Genomic DNA, 26,418 nt, shown 5'->3' on the forward strand with positions numbered 1-26,418 from the left:
GGCTGATAAGGAGCTGGGGAAGCATGAAAAGGGGGAGAGGGGTGCCCCGGTGACACATTTGCTGACAAGAGGACATTACTGTGAACAGAGATAAACACACACCCGTATATGAAAGAACAATACTTTATTTAAACTATTTTAAACAGTCCGCAAAATTCTAAAAAACTAAGGTGCGCAAAAGAGGGAACAAAAATAACTTGGCTAAACAATGATAATCCTCAGAAGGTATAAGAACAGAATTTGGGGACTGCTAATTATCTAGAAGTTGAGTCAGATTTGGCAAAGGGGTTGGTAGTGAAGGAGTTAAAAGAATTATCTGAGGATCTCTATCCAAGTATCCATCTCTCCATTAAGATCTTAATTCCAGGAATTTCAGGGGCACTTCAAAATGTGAATATATTCACCTCACTTGGTTATTTGAATAGCTGTTTCCCTCCCCAAACTGTATGCTACTACCTAGTAAAGAATGCCATGTTTTACACCAGCTAATGTGAAAGAAGTTTGAAAGGCTAATTATTTTCTCCAACTTCCCCATATTACCGAGGATGAGTAATGCAGGTGATCTATATAAAGTGAAGGGTGCAGAAAAAAACCCTCAGCATAACATCCTATCCCTCTATTTCCTATTTCTTTCCATGAAATCACAGCTCCCGATCAAACACCTCAAAAACGATATTATCCTCTTCACTATGTGAGTATGTATGTGTGCATGTATGACATATAAATGCGCAATCACTTAGAACCCCATAACTAAGAATCTACCCTCTTTATAGCAGCATCAAATGGCTCCATTTAGCACTCTGAACTTTATCAATCACATCTCTACCCCCAGACCTCAACTCTGAGGTCTTTAAAATATTTCAAATTATTTTAATGATTCTATAATTGGAACACTGTATAGAGGGCACATTTAATGTTATAGTGATTTTATTCTCTGAAACCAGAGGCCCAGTGCACGAAATTCTTACACTTAGAATTTGTGCTCTTTCAAATTTGTGCAGATGGGAGTGAGGAGGAGGGAGGGAATCCCTCAGCTTGGTCTGTGTCCTTTGGTAATCTGGGACCCGGGATGGGTGTTGTGCCTAAACTAGCAGTCGTACATCTTTCTCACAATCTCAGATGCTGCGTACACCAGTGGCCATACTTTTCATACAGGTGAAAGGCATCTTGCTGTTGTATGGCAGCCATATATATATATATATATATATATATATATATATATATATATATATATATATATATATATATATAATTTTTTTTTTGCCCTGATTATAAAAAGTAGCACATAACATGATCCTTCTGAGGCAGTAGTACCATTTTCCCCACCTTATGGGTGGAAAAACTGAAGTAGAGAAAAGTTTAAGTAATTGGCTTTGTCGCACAGTTTTAAGTGTCAGAATCAGGGCTGACCACAAAATGTGCAAGCCAGAGTCCATGCATGTCATCGCTCCATCATCCTGTTTTTTCAGTGTTAGAGTAGCCTTGCCAGGTTTTAATTTTTAAATCTAAGAGACTGTTCCCAATATATAGGGTAGGGTCCTTAGGCCTGGCCTGTGATCAGGGTCATCTGTGGGGTGACCAACAAATGGGGAGACCAGAAAGCCCTGCTGGCACTTGCCTTGGCTGGTGGCCTGGTGCTGCCTCGCGTCCCACTCCCCCATCATCACTGCCATGGGAGGTGACTGACAGGGCACTAGCTGGCAGGCTCTGTCCTTCCCCCCCCCCCCCATATCGCTACCACCAGTCGCCTGCCTCCAAGACCAGGGGCAGATCCTGTGTTGGACGTCTGCCCCTGGTGGTCAGTGTGCATCATAGTGATCAATTCCACTGGTCCTTCCACCATTTGGTTGATTTGCATACTAGGGTTTTATTATATAGGATTACATTAATGTATTACTGGAACATCTTATAATACTATCCCCATTAAAAATAAATAAATTGTGTTACAAAAAATACTAAAATCATACTGCTTATATTTCACATCAAGGCCCATACTGTGGTCTCAAAAGTTATTCATTCTGGTCAACCAAGAATAAATTATTTACATGATAAAATATTATCAATAGGAATATTAAATATTTGCTCATGTTAGAAGCTAATACAACATACATTAGTATTGAAAAAATTTTAAATTAATGGATAATTTGGCAATAACCTGAAATCTAACATTTCTTACACGGAGCTTTGGGATAATATTCAATATTGCAGGATCCTCTCAGGAAGTAATAAATAACATAGTTGTTTTTTCTGTATGCCCTTGTGAAACATATTCAGACAACTTAAAAAAATATTTTTTTTCTACTTTTTCTAAAACTTACATTCAATGAAACTGATATGTAGAGTATCTTTTGGTGTATGTCTTACACTCTGTATTAATTATCCTATTCAAACTATTCTATTCTCATTTCCAAACAGTACTACAATAGTTTTCCTCAACTAAAGCTTTAAGGAAATGCTAACTAGGAAAATTCATAATTAGATTACACACATGTGTGCATAAGAGCCTAAACAAAAAGAAATTTTCTGATAGCCACAGGGAAAAGTGATATATTAGGAAAAACTAAAGAAATATAACATGTTTGGAAAAAAATTAAGAAAACAAGGACAAAATAAAGCTTTTGGACCGCTGAAATTTTATAAATATTTCTCCCAGAATATAAAAAGATAGCTAATAAATCAATAAATATTTATTAGGCATTTACCATGTTAAAAATAAATTGTGCTCAACATGATACTTAAAATAATCTTTGATATCCCTAAGTGAATTCTAAAAGTAAATATTTCTTAAGATTTTCACATTTCAACAGAATGCAAGCCATCTCATAGATGCACTTATTTAGCATACCTCCCCAGCCCTCTAGCACCATCTAGTGATAAAATTCATGAAAGAGCGTACACACACACACACACACACACACACACACACACACACACACAGTGTCCTGGAGCTGCCTAGAAAACAACATAAGATGCAAGTATTTGAAAGAATAATTAAGGCCCACATAAAGTTATCTTACAAATGTAAAAAAGAACAAAAGCTAAAATAGCTTCCATACACATGAATTTAATGGGAGAAAATGTTACAAATATTGACTGCTCTTTCCTAATTTATATACATGGAAATATAAACTAAAATAATTTATCTATGGACTGAAAAGTACACAAAATCATTTTATTAGTGTTGAAGAGGAGGAAATAAGACTGTAATGAATGTTTTATTTATCAAGCAACTCATGGGATTCTAATGCCAACTTTTGTTTTGGATATTCTTAAGGTCTATATAAACCACAATTATGAGGAAAGAAATTGTGTGTTGTGGCTTTTAGGCCACATATCCTTTTTTGTCATTTGAAATCCCAAGATATGAAAATTCCTTCATAGGCAAACATTCTTAATAAAGGTAAAGTGGCCAATTCCTCTTTGCATAATGCCACAGAATATCAACTGCTTGCAGTCTGGGCAGCCTCCACAGCCTCAACTCTCAGAAATGAGCTACGTGTCTGATTAAATAAGCATAGCTTAGGAATAGGGTTTGTCACCAGATTTTTCAGAGTTTCCAAGTCTAAGTCTGGATTTAAATATTAGAAATAAAACTTCCCAGCTCTGACACATTCACATATACAAATACACAGACCAGCCCTGGCTGGTTCGGACTAAAGGGTCCCAGGATCGATACCAGTTAATGGCACATGCCCAGGTTGTGGGCTCAATCCCTAGTAGGGGGGAATGCAGGAAGCAGCCAATCAATGATTCTCTCTCATCATTGATGTTTCTATCTCTTTCTCTCTCTCCTTTCCTCTCTGAAATCAATAAAAATATATTATTTTAAAAAACAAAACACGCAGACCAGCCCAGAACATGTATAACCAGGGCTGGCAGATTCAGTACAAATGTAATTCAGCTCTTAACCTGGTAACTATTTTAAATAGTGTCAAAAACCACTTTCCATGCTTAATATTGTTACTACTAGCCTAAACAAAATATCTTCAATAATAGTGAAGCCATCTATCAATTACCAATTAATATCTATATGTATTTTTCAAAAAAAAACAACTGAGCTATATCATGTCTTCAAATTTTTATGTTATTTTTGTGCAGCTAGAGAAATACCACCACAATGAAAAAATGAATAAATGTATAAGATGAATATCAGGCAGAACATGTACATGTACTATTTAAGCTTGCAGTGATCTGGGACAGTGCTTCACAACACCATTAAGCCCAATGCATCTTTTCTGAGCTGCAACAACATATTTTAGTATGCTGATATAAAGCCACAGATAAAATCTACCTACACATACAGGCACATGTGTGCGCATACACACGCACTCAGACCTCAGCTTGCACAGTAATGTATAGCATAAAAATAACTGCTAAACAGAAAGTGTGCAAAGCAATCTTAATAATCAATTGTTCCATAACTTTAAAGTTCTTGTCAAAATGTTAAAAAATTTTCTTACTACTGGTTATAAATGAAAAATAGTAAATTTATAGCATTGGAAACATTGGGAATTAAAGTGTTTTATTCCTTTGTAAAAAAGAAAACTTATTAAGAGCAGTGTGAACAGTGGCAGTTAGCTGGCATTTAGCTCAGGATACGGAGTGGGCACCTTTGCCTTTGCCTTGTAGAACTGTCGCACTCCTCTTTAACTCCGGGTCAGCTTCCAACATTTTATTCTTTATTTCAGGAAACTCATTTTCTATGAAGTTCTTGCCAGCATCACTTTCTCTACACTCCCAGAGAGCTATTTCTTCTATAGATCTCTTTACAATTGATTCAAATTCCAGTCCCAGGGTTATCACTTTCCATTCCTTTGCTGTAATTTCATCTGTGTCAGTCAACTCTTTCTTCTGATCATTCATTTTTGTAGAACGTCATGGGGTTCACCTAGTCAAACATACCTCACCACCAGCACATGCACGATCAGAAAGACAGGTGTGCAGGGACCAATCACCAACCAGCAGTAAAGGAAGTGACGTGACTGATCACTGACTATAAGGCACATGTGTCATTTACACAGTGAACTTTGAACTAGAGAGCTAGCAGTGAAGTTTATACTTAATAGAGTTAATCAGATAATGCACCGTGGTAATTAAAATTTGAACCATGTTGCTGGGAGACTGGTATTATTTAACCAAATCATGGCAACTCAAATACATGTATATTTGAACTATAAAATCAGGGCATGCCTGCCTGAATATGTATGTATGTGAGCATAAAAATAATCTCTATATATAACAGCCTAAGTGACCATCACAACCGAACAGATTACCTTCCAATACGTAACTGTGGTTAATTCACATGTAAGCACATGGCCTCATTCTGTGAGAATGGGCGAGGGCAGCAAGCACAGCTGTTCCCCAAACGGCACCTTCAAGGACAAAAAGCAACAAAAAACAGGAACTGGCCTCGTTGGTCCTTTGTTCTAATTATGCCAATTGGTCACCTCAAACCAGCATAAAATAACCCTGAACTCATGTTATTAAAAGATACACAAACAGCCACCACAATAGACTCCAGGTATAGTAATTAAGACTTAAAATTTAACCCTAAAAACAGACACACAACTTGTCTACAGCATTGATTGCTTACAACCATGAAGAATTTAACAAGCTGCCAAGAAAATTCAGTTGCCAAGGATAACCAACCCTCACATACTCTGAAGTACAGACAAGTGTGCTTAGCTAATATCAGTTTGCTGGGCAAAGACTGAGTCTACATACTTGCAGGTGTGCCTTGTTCTTTGGGTAAAAAAAAAAAAAAAAAAAAAAAGAAAGAAAGAAAGAAAGAAAGAACAACTGCATGAGGTCACCCCAGCACTTCCTCTGACTCCCTGCGAAGCTCCCTGAGGTCTCTACTCCACAAAACTGTCCTCCCACACAACCCTGCAGCATGAACACACAACAACTCTGAGAAAGTTTATCTAATGAGAATGAAGTAACTTTCTACATTCTTAAGTCTCATTCCAGCTCGTTTCTCTCAGTGATTTCTTGAGGCTCATTTTTCTATCTTATTCTAAAGATTTACTAAAACACTGGGCAGTTAAAGCACTAGGTAAGAAAACTATCTTATAAAGCAGTGTGTTGTCCTATAAGTCAGTGTTTCCCAACCTTCTCTCATGATGAGAATCACCTGGTGGAGTTGTTAAAACACAGATTCCTGAATCCCAACTAAGAAGTGCTAAACTAGGATTTTTGGGAACATATAGGTAAAATTGTATACTTAACTAGTACTCTAAGACAGATGTTATATACAGAGCACTAAGTTAGGTATGCAATTCAGGAATCTGTGTTTTAACAACTCCACCAGGTGATTCTCATCATGAGAGAAGGTTGGGAAACACTGCTCTAAGTTGCCCGTCCTAAATTGAATCATTATGCAAGTCAGGTGTTCAGAAACCTATAAAAGGAGCTCAGAAGTGGGCAGTTACCACCAATTAGACAATTTAGTGCCCTTGGGATAGCACTACTGTATTTAAACATGTCTAGTCCTTGTTCTCAGATTACTCCCATCACCTCACATATCTGTAACTACAGGAACACACAGTTGGGCAGTACTGTCTGCCTCTCTCATATATTGGTAACATATTCACTGAACAAACATTTTCTGAGTGCCTGCTATGATAGTGGGCACTGGGAACACCACAGCAAGCCAACAAGCATAGCCACTGCACATGCTAGGTGGGCACAATGTAAACACAGTCCATGTGGGAAGAATACTAATACTACCCAAGGCTTCAGGAAAACTTCCATAGAAGCAACTATTAACTGAAGCGAATCTTGAGAATATCTGGAAGCAGAATGAAGATAATGAGAAATTATGTATTTCACCTTTCCTGCTTCCTCAGCATCTTTCCAAAAATCCACACAGAGAAGAGGAAGCATGTGCACTGAAGTTTTTTGAAGTTTTTGTGTTTATAACGAAGTTCTCAGTTTTGATGCTTTGCCATAACATCAACTGAAATTCATTCCTTTTGATTCTTAAGGTTAAACCCAATCTAATAGTAGCAACAAAGAAAATCTGTTTTGACACCTCAACTAATTGGGTTAGATATTCAACACGTGACTCAACGTTAGTGCCTATGCCAAAGTGAGGTACTAAAATATTTAGTACGTAAGCTGTGTACTAAATACTTAAATACTGTGCAGATCAATTCATTTTATAAACTGTTACTCTACCAATCCACCAGAAGGTGGAGCTATTACACCAGACATTTGTATCCCCATTATATTCTCAGGGAAAGATAAGGCCACACTGCCTATGAATTTCTGTGCTTGTCATTCATCTCAAGAAGTAAAAAAGCAAACAAAAAGGCATTGTTTTATAACATAGTGACTAATTATGTTTTAATGACATAATTCCTGCCACCCCCTCCACTACCAAATCAATCCACAAAGGCATATTCATTGTTCTCCTGCCAGAACACACCTTGTAAAGCACACGTTGAATTATTTTTCAGTATGCTAAAAACCAGCATACTAAATTAGGAGCTCTCCTTCATGGTAACTTGGATCTCTACATTTGACCAACCACCCATCTCTGCTGACTTCCCTTTGCTCACACCATCTTTTAATCCCAGATTGAGTTTTAACCCATTCTAGAAATAAAAGAGCCACATAGTGAGAACTGCTTAGGATACTAGCTCATTCACAGACCCTGTTAGAGAGCAATTGGCCAACTAACTTCCTTTAAGTATCTAAGTACTTTCATATAATGTTTATATTGGGTCTTGTACTAAAATCCTCTGTGGCTTTTTTTTTTTAATATCAATATTAGAAGCCCAATGTGTGATTAAAATCATGCAAGGAGGCACCACACAGAGAAGAGGAAGCATGTGCACTGAAGTTTTTTTGAAGTTTATGTGTTTATAACAAAGTTCTCAGTTTTGATTCTTTGCCATAACATCAACTGCAATTCAGGAACCACTCCTGAGTGGAACCAGCACCTGACCTTCATAACGCAGGCCACCATGTTGTGTCTGCAGGGGTGGGGCAGGCCTTCCTGTATGTTGGGTCTCTGCTCCAGCCTGCCCTCAGTCCCAGCCTCTCTGTGGCTGCTGAGGCTGGGGGCCACACACAGTCCTCCTCCCACCCATCTGCGTACTCAGCTCCTCCTGAGTGGTTGTGATGCCTGGCTAATTAGCATATATATATATATATATATATATATATATATATATATATATATATATATATAGATGTTTCCCAAAGTTCAGTGGAATCCTGCCTGCAGCTATGCACATACACACACATAAGTTGCCAGCAAAACCTTTTTAAAAACTTTCTTTTTTTTGAGAGAAACCAAGATGGCAGCATAGGTAAATACCAAAACTGCTGCCTCACACAACGATTTCAAAACTACAACTAAAATACAAAACTTCTATTACCCAGAACCCCGGGAAAGTTGGCTGAGTGGAAGTTCTATAACTAGAAGGAAAGAGAAAAGAGCATTGAGATGTGCACAAGCACCGAAAAGCTGAGGTTCAGAGGTGCATGAATTGGGCTGATAGTGGGCGATTGTCAGTGCTGCTTTTTTTTTTTCAACGCAAAGGGAGACAATTACTCTGAAATCCAGTTTCTGGGGAGACATGGGGGACCCACACTCCTACAGGGAGAAGCTGGACTGTCGACCATTGGGTCAGAAAGTGAAAGTGACTTTCTTGTAGAGGTGCGCCCAGCAATCGTTGTTTACTGCACTGGGGTGTGGGACACAGGGACTTGGAAATGGGGAAACACAGAGGCTGGCAGCCATCGCTGTTTGCCATGCCCTAGCCTAGCGATGCCCTGCGACTCAGCCCCTCACATCCTACAAACCCACCCAAGCTCCACACAGCAGCTTTTGCATATAAATGGCCTGCCCTATTACAGCTTAACCAAACAAACTGCAGCTCAGGTCAGACAGCTCCAAACTCTCCAAACCCCAAGCAAAGAGGAGAAAACTGTAGTTCTCACTATAGCTCCTGCTGGGTGGCCTCAGACAGTAGCTGACCTGCACCCCATTGGAGATCCAGAAGCTAGTGTATCTAGTGGTCGGTGTGAGTCGACACCAGATTTCAACTACTCTCATAAAGGAAACATTCAAGAAGCAGACTTAGTGAACACCAAAGCCCCACTGAAACAAGTCCTGCCCCATAAGGTGTCTCTAGAACAGTAATTCTTCCATTATAGATACAGCGGATCCTCACAAACAATTGGCCTGGAGGTCAATTCCTCTCAGTGACACCAACAACAATCAAGACTTAACTACAACAGGCTGTAAATGCAGTCCAAAAAGGGGTGCACCAAGAGTGTCCACCTCAGGTAACTGGGAAGCCAACCCATTAGACCATATAGGACACCTAGCACACAAAGCTACCCTACCCAACTCAGGGAAACAGTGAAAATGAGGAGACAAGGAAACAGATCACAAATTAAAGAAATGGAGGAAAACAAAAAACTGAATAGAGTTCAAAACCACAGTTATAAGGTTTTTCAAGAATTTCCTAGAAAAGGCTGATAAATTTAACAAGACCCTCAAGGATATGGAAAAGAACCAACTAGAAATTAAACATACACTGAAATAAAAAATATTATACAGAGACAAGACAGCAGACTAAAGGATTGCAAGAATCAAGTCAAAGATATGAAATACAAAGAAGCAAAAAACACTCAACTGGGAAAGCAAAAAGAAAAGAGAATCCAAAAAATTGAAGATAGAAGTCTCTGAGACAACTTCAAGCATGCCAACATCTGACATATGGGGGTGCCAGAAGAAGAGAGAGAGCAAAAATATTGAAAACCTGTTTGAAGAGATAATGAATGAAAACCTCCCCAACCTGGTGAGAAAAATAGACTTACAAGTTCAAGAAACAAGTAGAATCCTAAACAAAAGGAATCCAAACAGGACCACACCAAGACACATCATAATTAAAATGCGAAGAGTAAAAGACAAAAAAGGAATCTTAAAAGCAGCAAGAGAAAAGCAGTTAATTATCTACAGAGGAGCACCTATACAATTGTCAGCTGATTTTTCAACGGAAACTATGCAGACCAGATGGGAGTGGCAAGAAATATTCAAAGTGATGAATAGCAAGAACCTACAACCAAGATTACTCCACCCAGCAAAGTTATCATTCAGAATTGAAGGTCAGATGAAGAGCTTCACATATAAGAAAACGCTAAAGGAGTTCATCAACACCAAACCAGAATTATATGAAATGCTGAAAGGTATTCTTTAAGAAGAGGAAGAAGAAAAAAATAAAGATAAAAATTATGAACAACAAATACATATCTATCAACAAGTGAATCTAAAAATCAAGTGAATTAAAAATCTGAGGAACAGAATAAACTGGAGAATATAATAGAATCAGGTGCATAGAATGGGAGGGGATTGATAATTCTCAGGGGGAAAAGAATATGAGGAGTATGGGAAGAGACTGGACAAAAATCATACACCTATGGATGAGGACAGTGCGGGGGAGGAAAGGGCAGAGGGTGGAGTGGGAATCGGGTGGAGGAGAGCTATGGGGGGGGAAAGGGAGAAACAATTGTAATAATCTGAACAATAAAATTTTATTAAATTAAAAATAAATAAAACTAAATGAAATAAATAAAACATTCTTTTTTCATGGTATGACCCAGTAAATAGATACTATGGTTAAAATAAACTGTTTGAAATAAAATATACAGATGATGTGTTATAGAATTGTAATCTGAAACCTATAGAATTGCCACTCCAATAAATTCAATAAGAAAAAGAAAATGCTCAAACCTATCAAAAATGCCCATTAATAAGAGCCAATTAAATAACTAGGAAGTCATGAAAAACTAACAAGTTTCAGGGATAACTTGGATAAGTCTGAGACAGTAAGTGGGGACAAAGCAAAGTGGGCTTGTATGTCTTACTGTCCAATAAAGCAAAGGAGGAAATCTGTAACAAGGCGATGACAATATAGTTGGTTTGGTATTCACTTATAAATTATTAGGAGTAACAGAACTGACTTATATCATTCAAGAAACAAAATGAACCATTCACAGAACACCAGGAAGAGAGCCGCTGTAAGGGCAGCTGATGACATGCTGGATGGAAACAGACTGGAAACAGCAGCATACATATTTGGGGATTACATGTGCTAAACTCACTATTTGTAGTCTGAATACACAAGGGATGTTTATATAAAACCAGCTTTATTCCTGACAAGGCAGCGTCCAGCCTGCAAGCAGTGCTGGAGAAAGGAAATGCGTGTCTGTGAGCATGTGTGGTGGGCTGGGTGGCAGTCACATCAGGGGTAGCGAACGATTTTCAGGAAGATGAATCATGATGACATGCCACAATGCTTTAGTCTAAGGGTTCCACAAAACAATACAGGATGCGGTTGAGGAAGCATTGAACTATTTAGCATAAATCAAAACATCACAGAAAAAAGAAAACACTGATTATTTTAGCTCTTTCCTTTTTGTTACTTTATAATTACTGCCATTATTTTATTATTTACTAGAGGCCTGGTGCACAAAATTCGTGCATGGGGCAGGGGATTATCCCCTCAGCCCAGCCTGCACCCTCTCCAATACAGGGCGTCTCAGGGGATGTCTGACATCCCTCTCACAATCTGGGACCGCTGGCTCCTAACTGCTCACCTGCCTGCCACTCTGGTTACCCCCGAATACCCCCTGCCCTTGCTGACCTGGTTGCTCCCAACTGCCCCTCCCCTGCTGGCCTGGTCACCCCATGTAGCCTGCTGTTCAGTCGTTTGGTCATCCCTCACTAGCCTCCCTGCTGACCAAGTCATCCCAAGCAGCCTATTATTCAGTCGTCCATCTAGTTGTTTCAGTTGTGACAACTCTATCTTTTGATATATTAGGATTATTCAATAAAGTTGAGTTGTGTTGTTAAAGGAAGCATCTAAATTTTAAAATACATGAAAATACCAATAAACATTGTAAAATATTTTTTGCAAACATTAATAAGATACTTATTTCCAATTCAAATAGAGAAAAATGTGTACAAGCTAATTTCATATTTTAGCATGTCCACAGAATGCCCAGCATAAATCCTGAGGAAGTACAAAATGGTGGCAGGCAGATTTTACATCCTACACTGAAATAGGTGAGTCATTCACAAATAAGTCTACCATGTCCCACAGAGTGGGATAGCAGGGACCAATTCTCAAAACCCAGGTGACAGAGTGAGGTACATAGAAAAACGAAGGCTCGCCCTGAGAATTTCCTGCTAAGAGGGGTAACAGCAGACACTATGAGAATTGACTTATATCATTTATTGACATCATGTGAGGACAAAAACCATAAAAGAAGATAAGTCTGAAATGAAAATCTAAATGCCTCAGAGGAAGTCAGGCATCATTCTTTTTGTCGTACAAGCCCCTTTGATATTCTTCCTTCCTCCTTAGGTCTCATCTGATCTGTAGCTGCTCTAGCCTTACTCTCTCTAGGTCTATCTAGGAACCTCTGTTCTCATTCATACTACCCTGCTAATACTCTCATCAAACTTTCTGCCTTATAGCACAGGGCTCATGGCTATCCGAAGCTATGGCAGTAGTAGTGAGCTGAACAAAACAGGCTGGGTAGTAGGGCATTTGCATAGAAAATAAAAGTTCTTCCACTTGTTTGTTATAAGATCAAAGATTCCAAAACAGGAAGGCAGGGTGTTCACACGTGGCCACATTTCTGAATTATCTAGACACTTTTGAAAACAGATTCCTGAGGCAAAAAACACAAGGATTGGTTGAACTCATTTGAAGGAGGGTGTTTGAATGTGCGTTTTTAAAGCTTCCCAGGTGATGCTGATGGCCAGTGAGGCACATAAACAATGACCTAAAAGAGTCAGAGAACGGCTCCAGAGCACAAGGCAAGGAGACCATCCAGAGGCCCCAGAGCAAGATGCAGTGCTCAGTCAGGTTTCACCTTGGCCTTCAACCCTTTCGGAGTTCATGAATTTGAAAAGTCTCTGTGTTAGAGACCAACATGCAAAATCAGAGCACTGCCCAGAAGCTGTTCAGCCAGGGCCTGAATCCCAGCTCCAGTGGCTGTGGGGCCTAACCTCACATCTCTGCACCTCAGTTTCCTCCATCAGTAATAAAAATGTGGGGGAGGAGATAGTAGTGAAACCCACCCAGCTCATGCAGTTGTTGTGCAAACTCAATGAGTTAACATATATAAAGTATTTACAACAACCAAATCCATGCAGCATGCAGGTTCTGATTACACTCCGATATGGATGGGCACAGAGGAGGGGACATTGGATGCTGACAAGCTCTCACTGCGTGGCAGCCAATCCCCGAGTGGGCCATGTGCTCTCTATTTCTCCACAAATCCTCATCCCCTGAAGCCTCACACAGGGCCTACTTCACCAACCTGGATCACCTGCCATCAGGTGACCACCACCTTTAGGAATATCCCTTTGGCCTGATTTTTCAACTCCTAATCCTAAGAGTATCAGTGAGGAAATGGTAACCCCCTCCCCATACTCAGTAACAGCAGGGAGTGCCCCTTGGAGAAGGCAAGAAACATAGGCGAGCGTGGGGTCCACTAACGGGTGTTTCTGAGATCATCAGAATAAATAGCGCCTCCTACTATAAATCATGCAAGCCTTGAGAGCTACAACTGGTACAGCCAAATCCTCCATTTAATCATCCATGATTACATCTAAAGGACTATGCAGTGTGTCCTGGCAATAACCAGGCCCTGGTGCTTATTCTTCCATCTGCCTGTCTACCTGCCAGATCTCCCTGCAGCTGAAACCAGCAAGCCTCAGTATGCACATTAGTGTTCCCAACCCCGTTAGTCAAAGCAGCAGTGTGGGCCATATGGGCCCTCCAGCAAGGCCAAGTGGGGAACCTTCCTAAATCAGCTGTGGTTCCCTCGGGGCCTCTCCTGAGTCTGTTCAGTGGATCAACAGTGACTATTAGGTTTGCATGTGAGATGCAAAATAAGAAAATGCACTTCATAAGGAAAGAGACTTGGTCTGATATACCGCCTATCACAGAAAGTACATACAAGGATCTAGAACACCAGGTGCAGTCTCATAAGCAGAGATAAATATTACTGATTATTATAACAGTAATTGTGTATATTATATTTTTAAATCGAGTGGGAACTATACATGTTCACTGTTAGCCCAGAATTTGGCAAAGCAATGACCTGAGGGAACACACCTGAAGTACAGGAACCTCATGAAGAGCAGTTTGCTTTCTTTCTTATTTGGTTTCTATCTGGCTCTGAGTCACACACTCTGATTTGGCCTTTTAAGTCAAAATTCAATTATTCCATGGAAAAGACATGGCATGATCTGCAGAACATCACAGTCCTATCACAGGACTTGAAAGGAACTAATAATGTGAAGGTGTCCTGCTTCTCACTTCAAAACAGTAACATCAACAGCACAAATTTAGCAAGATTAACCATGCTGACTATCCAAAGTCCTACTCATGAGCTATTTGTCAGAAATGCTCAAATTAATGTGGAAGAAAAACAACCGCAGCACCTTTTACCTAAAAGATGTGGTCAGTGGTGTCAAAATGTTTCTTTAACCAAATAGTGATTTCACATTTCCAGGTAACCAGATTACCACCCATTTGTGGACATGTTAGGTTGTATGACTGTTGATGGTTTCCTCTGGGAGGGTGTTTCTGAGAGAACTACACCTCATCTCCCTCAGTTACTACCATCAGTGCTCCACCTCCTACCGCATGAATTTGGCAATGCAAAGTTTGAAAAGAAACCAAAGATTGTTGCCTGGTAGTTTATTTGCCAGATGATGCTAAGTGGGGGAGTGGGGGGGGGGGAGGTAGTAGAAAATGTCAGGAAGGAATTAGATCACTGAGGGGAGAGGCTGCCTGACACCACAGGGATACTAACATCTCTTTTTCTTCTTTCCATGCTCAGCCAAGAGTGAGCTATAGTTGGCCAACTCAGCAGTGACACGCAACCCAATATCTTGTGGTTTCTGACAAGTTCCTGGTTTTCTTGAAGACGAACAAGAACTCTGTGTCTCAACAGTCGTAGTTGGAAGCGCACAATGAGACATTCTGAAATGAGAGCTGCCCACTTGCAGAGGAAGCTCTGGAGGCAGGTAAGGAAACAGCGTCTCCATGGAGAACCTGAGTGTGTGTGCATGGGAAACAGCTCTTCTGTGGAGCACCCGAGTGTGTGTGCATGCTGCGTGAGGACGGAATAGGAGACATCAGAATTGGGCACAATAATGCCAAGTAGCCCTGGACTGTCCCCATTTGCTCGCTTTTTGTTTGACAACTGTAATTGGTGTTTATTGTAAAACATTTACTCATGTTGATTCTGAGATCCAAATCAGAAATTTTAGCAGTGATGATTATTTATTATTTCCAGAAAAATATATCTGTGATGAGGAGATAGCAAAGAACATGCTTAAGGTATTCACCCAGTACAAACATTTCAAATACTTGTAAGTGCATGTCAAAATAGCCTCTAAAAATTGATAGTCAATTATTACAATGATATTTATGAATCCATTTTTGTTTGCAATTGCATGTATGCAAAGATAGACAGTGACTATTTCTACATATATTTATACAGGTAAAAATTTTTTATCTTTGTTGTTACTGGGATAAATTAACACTTTAATTATCTAATAAGATATTTATTTTCCTCTTAAAGGAATGATAAGCTACAAAAATATCTATCCTATGCATAGCAAACATTTGAGTTCATGTTACTTATTGTGATTTAAGACTAGTCAATCTATTATTTAAAATACATTAAACATTATAAATTTAAATTGTACACAAGGTAAATGGGACATATTCACACTGTCAGCATATTCAACCAATCTCATGCAATCCATTTAGTCCAGAAATTTTTAAAATATTATTTTATTGATTTCAGAGAGGAAGGGAGAAGGAAAGAGAGACAGAAACATCATGATGAGAATCATTTATCAGCTGCCACCTGCACGCCCCCCTACTGGGCTTCAAACCCACAACCTGAGCATGTGACCTTGACCACAATTGAACCTGAGACCTTTCAGTCTACAGGCCAGCACTCTATCCAGCTAGGGACAGAAATATTTTTTAAAGACAACTAATCCGACAGAGAAAATAAATCAAAGAAAATAAATAAAAAATAAAAAATACATTGCAGTTTGCATAATTACGTATGGCGTCAGATGGATATTAGACTTATAGGGGGGATCACTTTGCAAATAATCTAAGTGTCTAATCACTATGACTTACACCTGAAATAATATAATATTGTAGGGCAATTGTAATTGAAAAAAATTTTTAAACATAGTACAAACTTAAAAGAAAACAGATCTGATAAGTTAAAAATAAGAAAACTTAATGTAATCACTATAAAATATCAAAATAATAGATTTTATAATGTGTGAACATACAAATAAATGTTATGCTTAAAAAGATCTATAAATACACCCAAAATATGCATATACATACACAATCACACACTGGTAATATACACATAAGCTATAAATTATTGTATTTATTAAAGCTTAGTGGGGAAGAAATTAGGGGACACCAAGATACTCAAAGCATAAAGAGCCACAAGAGAAAGTGGGCTGGGTGCAGAGAAAAAGATGTGACAGTGCCGAATTCACAGCAGGGAGAGGGTGTGACTGCCCTGGCCAAGGTCACTCAGCTGACTCACCCTGAGCCCCCTGAGCACAGGAAAGGCACCTGCACTCTGTCATGTCTGCCAGCTCCTGCAGCCCAGTTTCAATCAACACAGCCTGATTACTGCCACACCCACTCCGTCCCTCCACGGACCAAAAATTGAGGGGCATGTGGGGAGGAAAGGGGAGTGGACACATTGAAACATCTAATGGGTACACCAGACAGCAAGGGCTAAGTAAACACACAGAGGTCAGTCCTCCCAGCTCCCTGAGCCCCATTCCCTTACCTCAGTGTTTCCCAAACTTCTCTCATGATGAGAATCACCTGGTGGAGTTAAAATACAGATTCCTGAATCCCAACAAAGAAGTGCTAACCTAGAATTTTTGGGAACATATAGGTAGTTACAATTTTACCTATATGTTCCCAAAAATTCTAGTTTTAACAACCTGGTGGAGTTGTTAAAATCTGTATTTTAACAACTCCACCAGGTGATTCTCATCATGAGAGAAGTTTGGGAAACACTGAGGTAAGGGAATGGGGCTCAGGGAGCTGGGAGGATTGACCTCTGTGTGTTTACTTAGCCCTTGCTGTCTGGTGTACCCATTAGATGTTTCAATGTGTCCACTCCCCTTTCCTCCCCACATGCCCCTTAATTTTGGTCCGTGAAGGGATGGAGTGGGTGTGGCAGTGCTCAGTAATTAAGTATACAATTTTACCTATATGTTCCCAAAAATTCTATTATAGTTTAGCACTTCTTAGTTGGGATTCAGGAATCTGTATTTTAACAACTCCACCAGGTGATTCTCATCATGAAAGAATTTTGGGAAACACTGCTTTACCTGTAGGACAGTGATGATTAGTGCACAACTACTATATGATTAAATGAGAAATACTGCCACCTTTGACAGAGTAATGTAGGAAGCATTCAGTAAATGTGGGTGGACACTGTTATTGTTCTCATTATTATTACAGATTCATTGAATCAATGCAGATATATGTAATGATATGTGAGACCACTGGCAAACACAATTCAGACAGTTCAATACCCGGTACACCAAAATAGATGAGTTATAACTTAAAAACACTGACATTGATGCTTCTCAGACTATGTTGCATATCAGAATCACCTGGATGGCTTTTTGGAACATATTTCTGTGCTCGACTCCCCAGAGTTTCTAATTTGGTAAGTTAGGGTTGGGTCTTAAGAGTTTGCATGTCTAACAGATTCCTATGTGGTCTGAGGGCCCACACTTTGTGAACCACTGATCTACAGGTGATTTCCACATTCACATTTGCCTTATTAATAAAACTATGTTTCTTATTCAATTCAAGCAAATTAATGAGGACAAAATAATGAATACATGCTTAAAAAGTAAATAAAGGCAGTGCTTTTTCCCCACATTGGTAAGCATTAAAATATTCTTGAGGAAGTGGGGGAGGGAGTCAGGATATTTCCCATTAGATCTAAGATGCTTCTGAAATCAACCATGGAATAAAGGAATACTGCTTCCCCAGACAGTGATCACTCTGTGAAATGCTTCTAAAGTGAACATAGGCATTGAGGCTGCCCTAAGCCTAAGTCTCGGTGGTAAGAAATAAGAGGTTGCATTTACTTAGTTTGGTGTCAGCATTTCCTTGAGAGTTAGGTTAGTACAGGTGAGCTGCCTTGGCCTCACAGTGTAAGTCTCTGGAAACCAGAACAGACTAGTCCAGAGAGACATGGGTTGGGGTCAACACAGGCTTCTTCTGCCATCTTTCTTATTTGCTGACAGTTGTATGGCAGAGGAGAACTAGATAACAGGAGAGTTTCTTTGAACTGAAAATTACATCATCAGCCCAGGAGTCCAGACAAGCTGTATCAACACTAGTGAATTTGTTAGACATGTCAATTTTTGACCCAGACCTACTGATTATAAAATTTGGGGTGGTGCCCAGCAAAGAGTGCTTTATCGAGGCCTCCAGGTGATCTTGTTGCACACTCAATTTTGAATCCCACTGTGTAAAGGGACCCTATATCCTGGCACCTCTCCAGGTTTCACCTGCTGTCAGACATATATGTATAGTCCCTCATTCTGCCTCAGAAGTTTCTGGGTTGGACAATAAATTATGTGGCCATACTTAATAGTTCAAACGTGATGCTACAAAGGGGGTTTGCTGATCTGATTCTGTTTATTGCGGGGGATGCAAATCAGCTTCAACTCTTTCTGCTACCGAACAATCTCCAGATGACTGCTACTTGTATTGGGCTTGGAAATGCCCAGGTGAGGCCAAGTTGTGAAGCAAGACAGGCTAGGTAGTGCGGCATCTTGGGTCTCTTATTCATAGGTATGGGGCACAGTGACACCACCTGCTGCTTGTTTTAAAGATTTTAGCAAAGTCTGAAGCCTAATCCAGGACAGGCCATTCATATGGAAAAGCTACTGCAAAGAACGTGGTTGTGACTGCAAGTTGGAAGGGGCAAGGTTTCAGGGAATAACCAGGGAAGAGCAAACACTGTTGGTCAGGCTGATGAAAACCCAGATATGGCTACTAATCAGCTCTATGACAGAGGAGGTCCCAACTCAGGTACAATGAGCCTGCAAGCATCTCATTCTGGGAGAAATCCAACTCCAAGTTTCTGCCCCAATGCCAGACAATCCAGTTCCTCCATGTATATCCCTGGAACACCCCCAATGCTGTTGCCTAAGTTCTGATGCTCAGAGGGAGTGAGTTCATATAAGTTCGTGCACCAATCCTTTAAGAGGAATTGCCTGGGTCACTCAGCCACAATCCCCCTGGTTTTTATAGCTGAAGTTACAGGGATTTTTCTTCTCTTCTCAGCTCTGGAATATTGAGCTGGGGGTCTCATGTGGGGCTGGAACCCCTTGCTTCTCCACAGGAGGAATCTGCAACCAAAGTATCACTCCTCGTTAAAAAAACATCATATGTGGGTGTTGGACCAGCCCATTCTATTACTCTGCCATTCTCCCAGTCATGATGTACTTTCTTCCTTAATTCTGTAGTTGTAGGGCTTCCATTCAACCAGATTTCAGGTTGTTCTGAATGACAATTGTTTTATATTTTAGTTATAATTTTGATGTGGTTGTGGGAGGCAGCGAATACCAGTGTTTACCTATGCCACCATCTTGGTTCTCCCCTATTATGATTTTCTTAATAAAATTTCCTTTACTTTAGCTTACTTTGTTTCAAGAATACAGTATATAATCCATAAAAAATATGCATTACTTGACCATTAATATTATTGGCAATACTTATAGTCAACAGAAGGCATTTAGTAGGTAAGTTTTGGGGGAATCAAAAGTTATACTTGGATTTTCAACTCTACAAGATTTAGTGCCCATAATTCCTGTGTTGTTCAAGGGTCAACTGTATACTCATCAGTGTGGTCACTTGGAAGAAGAATATGATTCTCAATGTTCCTGGATCACACACTTATTTTATCACATCATTGGACTATAGGAGTGGTTCACACAGGCACACTTGAAAAGTGCCAACTTTTCTCTTATTGTGGAAGAGATACCTGACTGGAAAGCAGGACTCTCCTACTGATTAGAGCAGGGATGGAGAATCTCTGTCAAGAAGTTTTCCTGCCTAGGGCCATATAGATATTTATGATGTAATTCATGGGCCAGACAAAATTATCAATTGAAAAATCAGCCTGCTCTCCCATACTGCCAACAGTATTGGGATAAATGCTCATATATGATTTTTGAAAAAATTAGCCTGCTATATTTGGTCAAAAATTTAATTAACTCACCCCTAATGTCTTGGCAAGGCCAGACCAGATGATTTTGCTGGTCTTATACAGCCTGTGGGCCAGAAACTCCCCCCCCCCCCACCCCCGCCTCTGCACTGGCTTAGTGAGTCCAGCTCTAAGGTAAAAGGTTGATAGGTGAGCTCACAAGAGGCTTTATCTAAAGAACATTTTCATCCTACTACAGAGAATGAATGAAATCAGCCTCATTCTAGAGGTATTTCAATCATACATTCATTCAATAAATGCTGATTGCTCACTATATGGAGGTCATGATTCTAGATGCTAGGGATACTCTGTGTGTTACAGCACCCAGACTTCATGAAAATTTCATTCTAATACACAGAGACAGAGCTTTACACCTATAATCTTTCTTCTCTAGGAAATGACATACAATCTCTGGGCATATCGTAACTTAATAAGTAACATTTCTATTTTCTTTATAGAAATTTGGAAGGGACTCTATTCTCATCATTAGTCAACCACTATTTACTAATTTGACACAAATTCTTGACAAAACCTTGAGAACTCTGCATGTACTGACAAAAATGAAATATATAAAACAATATCAGATTCAGTTATATTTCTTCAGGGTTGGCGATAGTGTTTAATATTCTCTCTTTTCTGGCCCCTGGAAATTCCTGTCTGCTTTAGCACAAGGATCTCACTGCCTCTTTCCCTATTAAAAATACCTCTGCAAGAACTGCCTTTATAGAAGTGAAAAAAGGAAGAGAAAGGCTACAGTATGAGATGCAAATAAAACCCAAGACTCCAGTTAAATATCCCTGCTATCACTGAGTCTATGAAGAGTTTAAATACGGAATCAGTCAGTCTTCATCACCAGTATTACCTAGGAAAGTCATTGATTAGCTCCCTATCCCACAAAAAACAGACTGTCCAAATTATTTTCAGAAAAGAATATCTCCTTAAAATAATTCATTTTAACTTAATAAATAATGTAAACTTTTTGTCTAATCATTGGTTATTATACCAACACTTCCTGAGTATGGGTCTGCTAATTAGTTATGTACTAATTTTCCTTCATAAACCATAAATTTAACATATTGCCAGTCAGGTCCAGTTTGTTAGTCTAGTTCAAGTGGTATGAGAAATGTAAATACTTGAGAGGCCAGATGAGTAAAAATAACCCAGACCTAGACCTAGACTACTAAATCCTCAAAAGAACCAACTGTGTCTCAGCCTAGTAAGGAAATGGCACAGTGAAGTTTCTCCACAAATGTTTTACGGACAAATAGCAAAACAGAGGATCTTAACACACTAAATATGTCATGGAAAAAACATCCTGCCTCACTAGTTTTTATCTAAATCCACTCCTACCCCACCTAACAAAAGGTGAAGGCCATGATATCACTAAGACTGGCAACCAAACCTAACCTTACAAGGCCAATATAGCATCATAACAAAGAACAAAGGGCATGAGTTCTTTTAAAAAAAAATACTTATTGTTGAAAGTATTACACATGTCTCTTATTTCCCTCATTAGTCCATCACTTCTCACTCACCAACCCTTCCCTACCTTCCCTCTGAGACTCCTCATTCTGTTCTATGCGTCTATGAATCTGGATCTATTTTGTTCATAGGTTTATTTTGATCATTACATTCCACATACGAGTGAGATTATGTGATACTTGTCTTTTCTCTGACTGGCTTATTTCACTTAGCATAACACTCTCCAGGTCCGTCTATGCTGTCTCAAAGAGTCACAGATCATTTTTTATTTAATGCGGCACTCATCTACTGGTGGGCACTTAAATACTGAAAATTGTGCGGCTAAGAACATAGGGGTGCATACATTCTTTGATTGGTGTTTTGAGTTTCTTAGGATATATTCCAGAAGTGTGATCACTAGATCAAACAGCATTTCCAAATGTTATTTTCTGAGGAAACTCCATACTGTTTTCAATAATGTCTACACCAGTCTGCATTCCCACCCTGCGAGTACTAGGGTTCCCTGTTATCCACACCCTCGCCAGCACTTGTCAGTTGTTGATTTGTTGATGGTAGCCAATTTGGCAGGTGTGAGGTGATACCACACTGCTGTTTTAATTTACATCTTTCTGATGATCATTGAATTTGTGAATTTTTTCATATGTCTCTTGGCCATCTGTATGTCCCTTTGGAGAAGTGTCTATTTAGTCTTTTGTCCATTTTTAATTGGATTGTCTTTTGTTAAGTAGTATGAGTTCTCTATATATTTTGGATATTAACCCTTTTTCAGATGCATCATTGCCAAATATATCCTCCCATACAGTTTCCTTTTCATTTTGTTGATGGTTTCTTTTGCTGTGTAGAAGCTTTTATTTTGATTTGGTTATTTTCTCCTTAGTTTCCTTTGCCCTGGGAGATGTATTGGTAAACATATTGCTAGGAGATATGTCAGAAATTTTGCTACTTATAGTTTCTTATAGGATTTTTATGGTTTCCCAACTTACATTTAAGTCTTTTATCCATTTTGAATATATTCTTGTGTATGGTGAAAGTTAGTGGTCTAGATTCATTCTTTTGCATATATCTGTCATATTTTCCCAACACCATTTATTGTAGAGACTGCCTTTACTCCATTGTATGTTCTTGCCTCCTTTGTTAAATATTAATTGAGCGGGACGACTTGGGTTAATTTCTGAGTTCTCTGTTTGGTTCCATTGATCTAAATGCCCATTCTTGTGCCAGTACCAGGCTGTTTTGATTACAATGGCTTTGTATTATAATTTTATATACGGTGTGTGATCCCTCCAACTTTATTCTTCTTTCTCAAGATTGATAAGGCTATTCAGGATCTTTTTTGGTTCCATATAAATTTTTGGAGTGTTTATTTTAATAATGTAAAATATGCTGTTGGTATTTTAATGGGTTTTGCACTGAATCTGTAGATTGTTTTGGGTAGTGTGGACATTTTAATGTTATTAATTCTAGCAATCCATGAACACAGTATATTCTTACACTTGTTTATATTTTCTATCTGTTTTTTTCAATGCCCTGTAGTTTTCCAAGAACAAATCTTTTACCTCTTTGGTTAAGTTTATTCCCAATTATCTTAATTTTTTTATTAAAATGGTAAATGTGATTGTTTGTTAAATTTCTCTTTCTCATAATTTATTATTGGTGTGTAAAAAAGCCATTGATTTTGGGGTGTTGATTTTGTATTCTGCTACATTACCAAATTCATTAATTAAATCTAGAGAACATCATGCTGAGTGAAATAAGCCAATCAATGAAAGAGAAACACCACATGACCTCACTCATTTGTGGATAATAAAGATCATTATAAACTGATGAACCAAAAGATAGATATAGAGACAGTAAAGCAACAAGCAGTTTGTCAAATTACAGCAGGGAGGGGAGGAGGATCTGGGGGAGATAATAGATCAACCGAAGGACTTGTATACATGCATATAAGTACAACCAATGGACATAAAACTCTGGGGAGGGAGGGTATATGTGGGAGGGAGGGGGGCAAAAAAAAAAATCAATAAAATATGTAAAAAAAAAATAAATCTAGTAGTTTTTTTCGTGGAGTTTTTAGTGTTTTTTATGTACAATATCATGTTACCTGCAAATAATGAGAATTTTAGTTCCTCCTTTCTAATTTGGATGCCTTTTAATTATCCTATTTGTCTTATTACTATGGGTAGGTCTTCCAGTACTATGTTAAATAAGATTGATGAAAGCAGATACCTCTTCTTATTCCTGTTCTTAGGGGAAATGGTTTTAGTTTTTGCCCATTGAGTATGCTAATCGATGTAGGTTTGTCATATATGGCCTTTATCATGTTGAAATATGCTTCTTCTTGGCTGTGAGTTTTTATCAAAAATGGCTATTGGATTTTGTTGAATGCTTCTTTTGCATCTGTTGATATAATCATGTGATTTTTGTCTTTCTCTTTGTTTATGTGATGTATCACGTTTATTTTTTTAATTTTTGAAAATATATTTTATTGTTATTTTATAGAGAGGAAGGGAGAGGGAGTTAGAAACATCGATGAGAGGGAAACATCATTCAGCCACCTCCTGCACACCCTCTACTGGGGATATGCCCACAACCAAGGTGCATGGCTTGACCAGTATCGAACCTGGAACCTTTGAGTCTGCAGGACACTCTATCCATTGAACCAAACTGGATAGGGCTCACGTTTATTGATTTGCAAATATTGTACCAGACTCACATACCTTGAATAAATCCCACTTGGTCATATTTATTTTTAATATATTGCTGGATCCAATTTACTAATAATTTGTTGAGTTTATCATAATCTGTGTTCATCAGGGATATTGGCCTGTAATTCTCTCTCTTTGTAGTGTCTTTATCTGGTTTGGAAGATGGATAATGCTGGCCTTATCAAAAAGAGCTTAGAAGTTTTCCTTCCTCTTAAATTTTCTTGAATAGTTTGAGGAATATAGTTATTAGTTATTCTTTAAATAGTTGGTAAAACTACCTTGTGAAGCCATCCTGACCCATCTTTTGTTTGCTGGGATCTTTTTTTATTACTGCTTTTATTTCATCAATTGTTACTGGCCTATTCATATTTTCCGATTCCTTCTGATTCAATTTTGGGAGATTGTATTTTTCTAGAAATTTATCCATTTCATGGCTAATGCTTCATCAATCTTCTTTATCCTTTCAAAGAATCAGCTCATTGTTTCATTGATTTTTTTATATTGTATTTTTAGTCTCTATGTGATTTATTTCTACTCTAACCTTTATTATTTCCTTCCTTCTATTTACACTGGGCTTTTCTTTTTGTCCTCTTTCTAGATCTTTAAGTGGTAGGGTTAAAGAGTTTATTATTAATTTTTGAGGTAGGCCTGTAGTGCTATGAGCTTCCCTCTAAGGGCTGCATTTACTGTGTCTCATAGGGTTTGGATTTTTGTGTTTTCATTATCATTTTGGGTTGTTGTGTGTTCATCTTCATTTGTTTCCAGGAAATTTTTTTCTTTCTTTCTTGATCTCATTGGTAACCAATTCATAATTTAATAACATGCTATTAAGTGTTTGAATGTTTTCAAGGGTTTTTATTCTAGTTGTAATTCACTGTGATCTAAGAAGATGCTTGATATGATTTGAATCTTCTTGAATCTTTCTTGAACTTGTAGAGACTTGTTTTGTGTACTAACATGTGATCTATCATTGTGAATGATCCATATGCACGTGAGAAGAATGTATATTCTGCAGTTCTGGGGAATATAGAAATGTTTTATAAATGTCAATTAAATCCATCTGATTTAGTGTGCCTTTAGTCACTTTTTCCTTGTTAAGTTTTTGTCTGGAAGATCTATCCAGTGAAGTCCCTATTATGACTGTATTGTTGTCAATCTCTCCCTTAAAGTCCTCTAGAAGTTTTATATATTGCGGTGCTCCTAAACTGAATGCATATATGTCCTACTGTTGGACCGATCACTTTAGTATTATGTCATGGTCATTGTTGTCTCTGATAATGACCTTCATTTTGAAGTCTGTTTTGTCACACATGAGTATTGCTACCCCAACTTCTGTTCTTTTCCATTTGCATGGAATTTTTTTTGCTATCCCTTCACTATCATCCTGTGTGCATCCTTTGTTCTGAACATATAGTTGGGTTATGTTATGTATCCATTCAGCTGCACTATGTCTTTTGATTGAAACATTTAATCCATTTACATTTAAGGTTATTATTGATAGAAGGCCGGTGCACAAAATTAATGAACTCAGGGGACAGAGGAGGTCCCTCGACCTAGACTGAAAGAGGGCACAAGCCAGTTCTAGGGACCCCAATGGTGCACGGTTGGGTGGGGTCAGAGAGGGTTGCAGGAGGTTGGCCAGCCAGGGAAGGACCATGGGAGGGCTCCAGGGCATGTCCCTCCCCGATCAGCCAGACTCCAACAGCAAGCTAACCTACCATTCAGAGTGTCTGCCCCCCTAGAGGTCAGTGCACGTAATAGCGAGTGGTTGAGTAGCCTTAGCATATCATTAGCATATTGCGCTTTGATTGGTTGAACAAGGAAGGAAAGTAGACCAAACAACCTAATATGCTAAGTGCCCAGTTGTTTGGTGATCCATTCAACTGGGCAC

At 38.8% G+C, this 26,418-nt stretch overlaps 1 protein-coding gene across 10 annotated transcripts in view; it reads right to left on the reverse strand.

The window, feature by feature from the left end:
- MED12L (mediator complex subunit 12L) overlaps nucleotides 1-26,418 on the reverse strand; it is a 355,232-nt gene that overhangs the window by 148,633 nt on the left and 180,181 nt on the right. The gene's annotated exons all lie outside the window — the stretch shown is intronic.

Source organism: Pipistrellus hanaki (genome assembly GCF_964339955.1).
Source record: "Pipistrellus hanaki genome assembly, chromosome: 2".
Classification (NCBI taxonomy): Eukaryota; Metazoa; Chordata; class Mammalia; order Chiroptera; family Vespertilionidae; genus Pipistrellus; species Pipistrellus hanaki.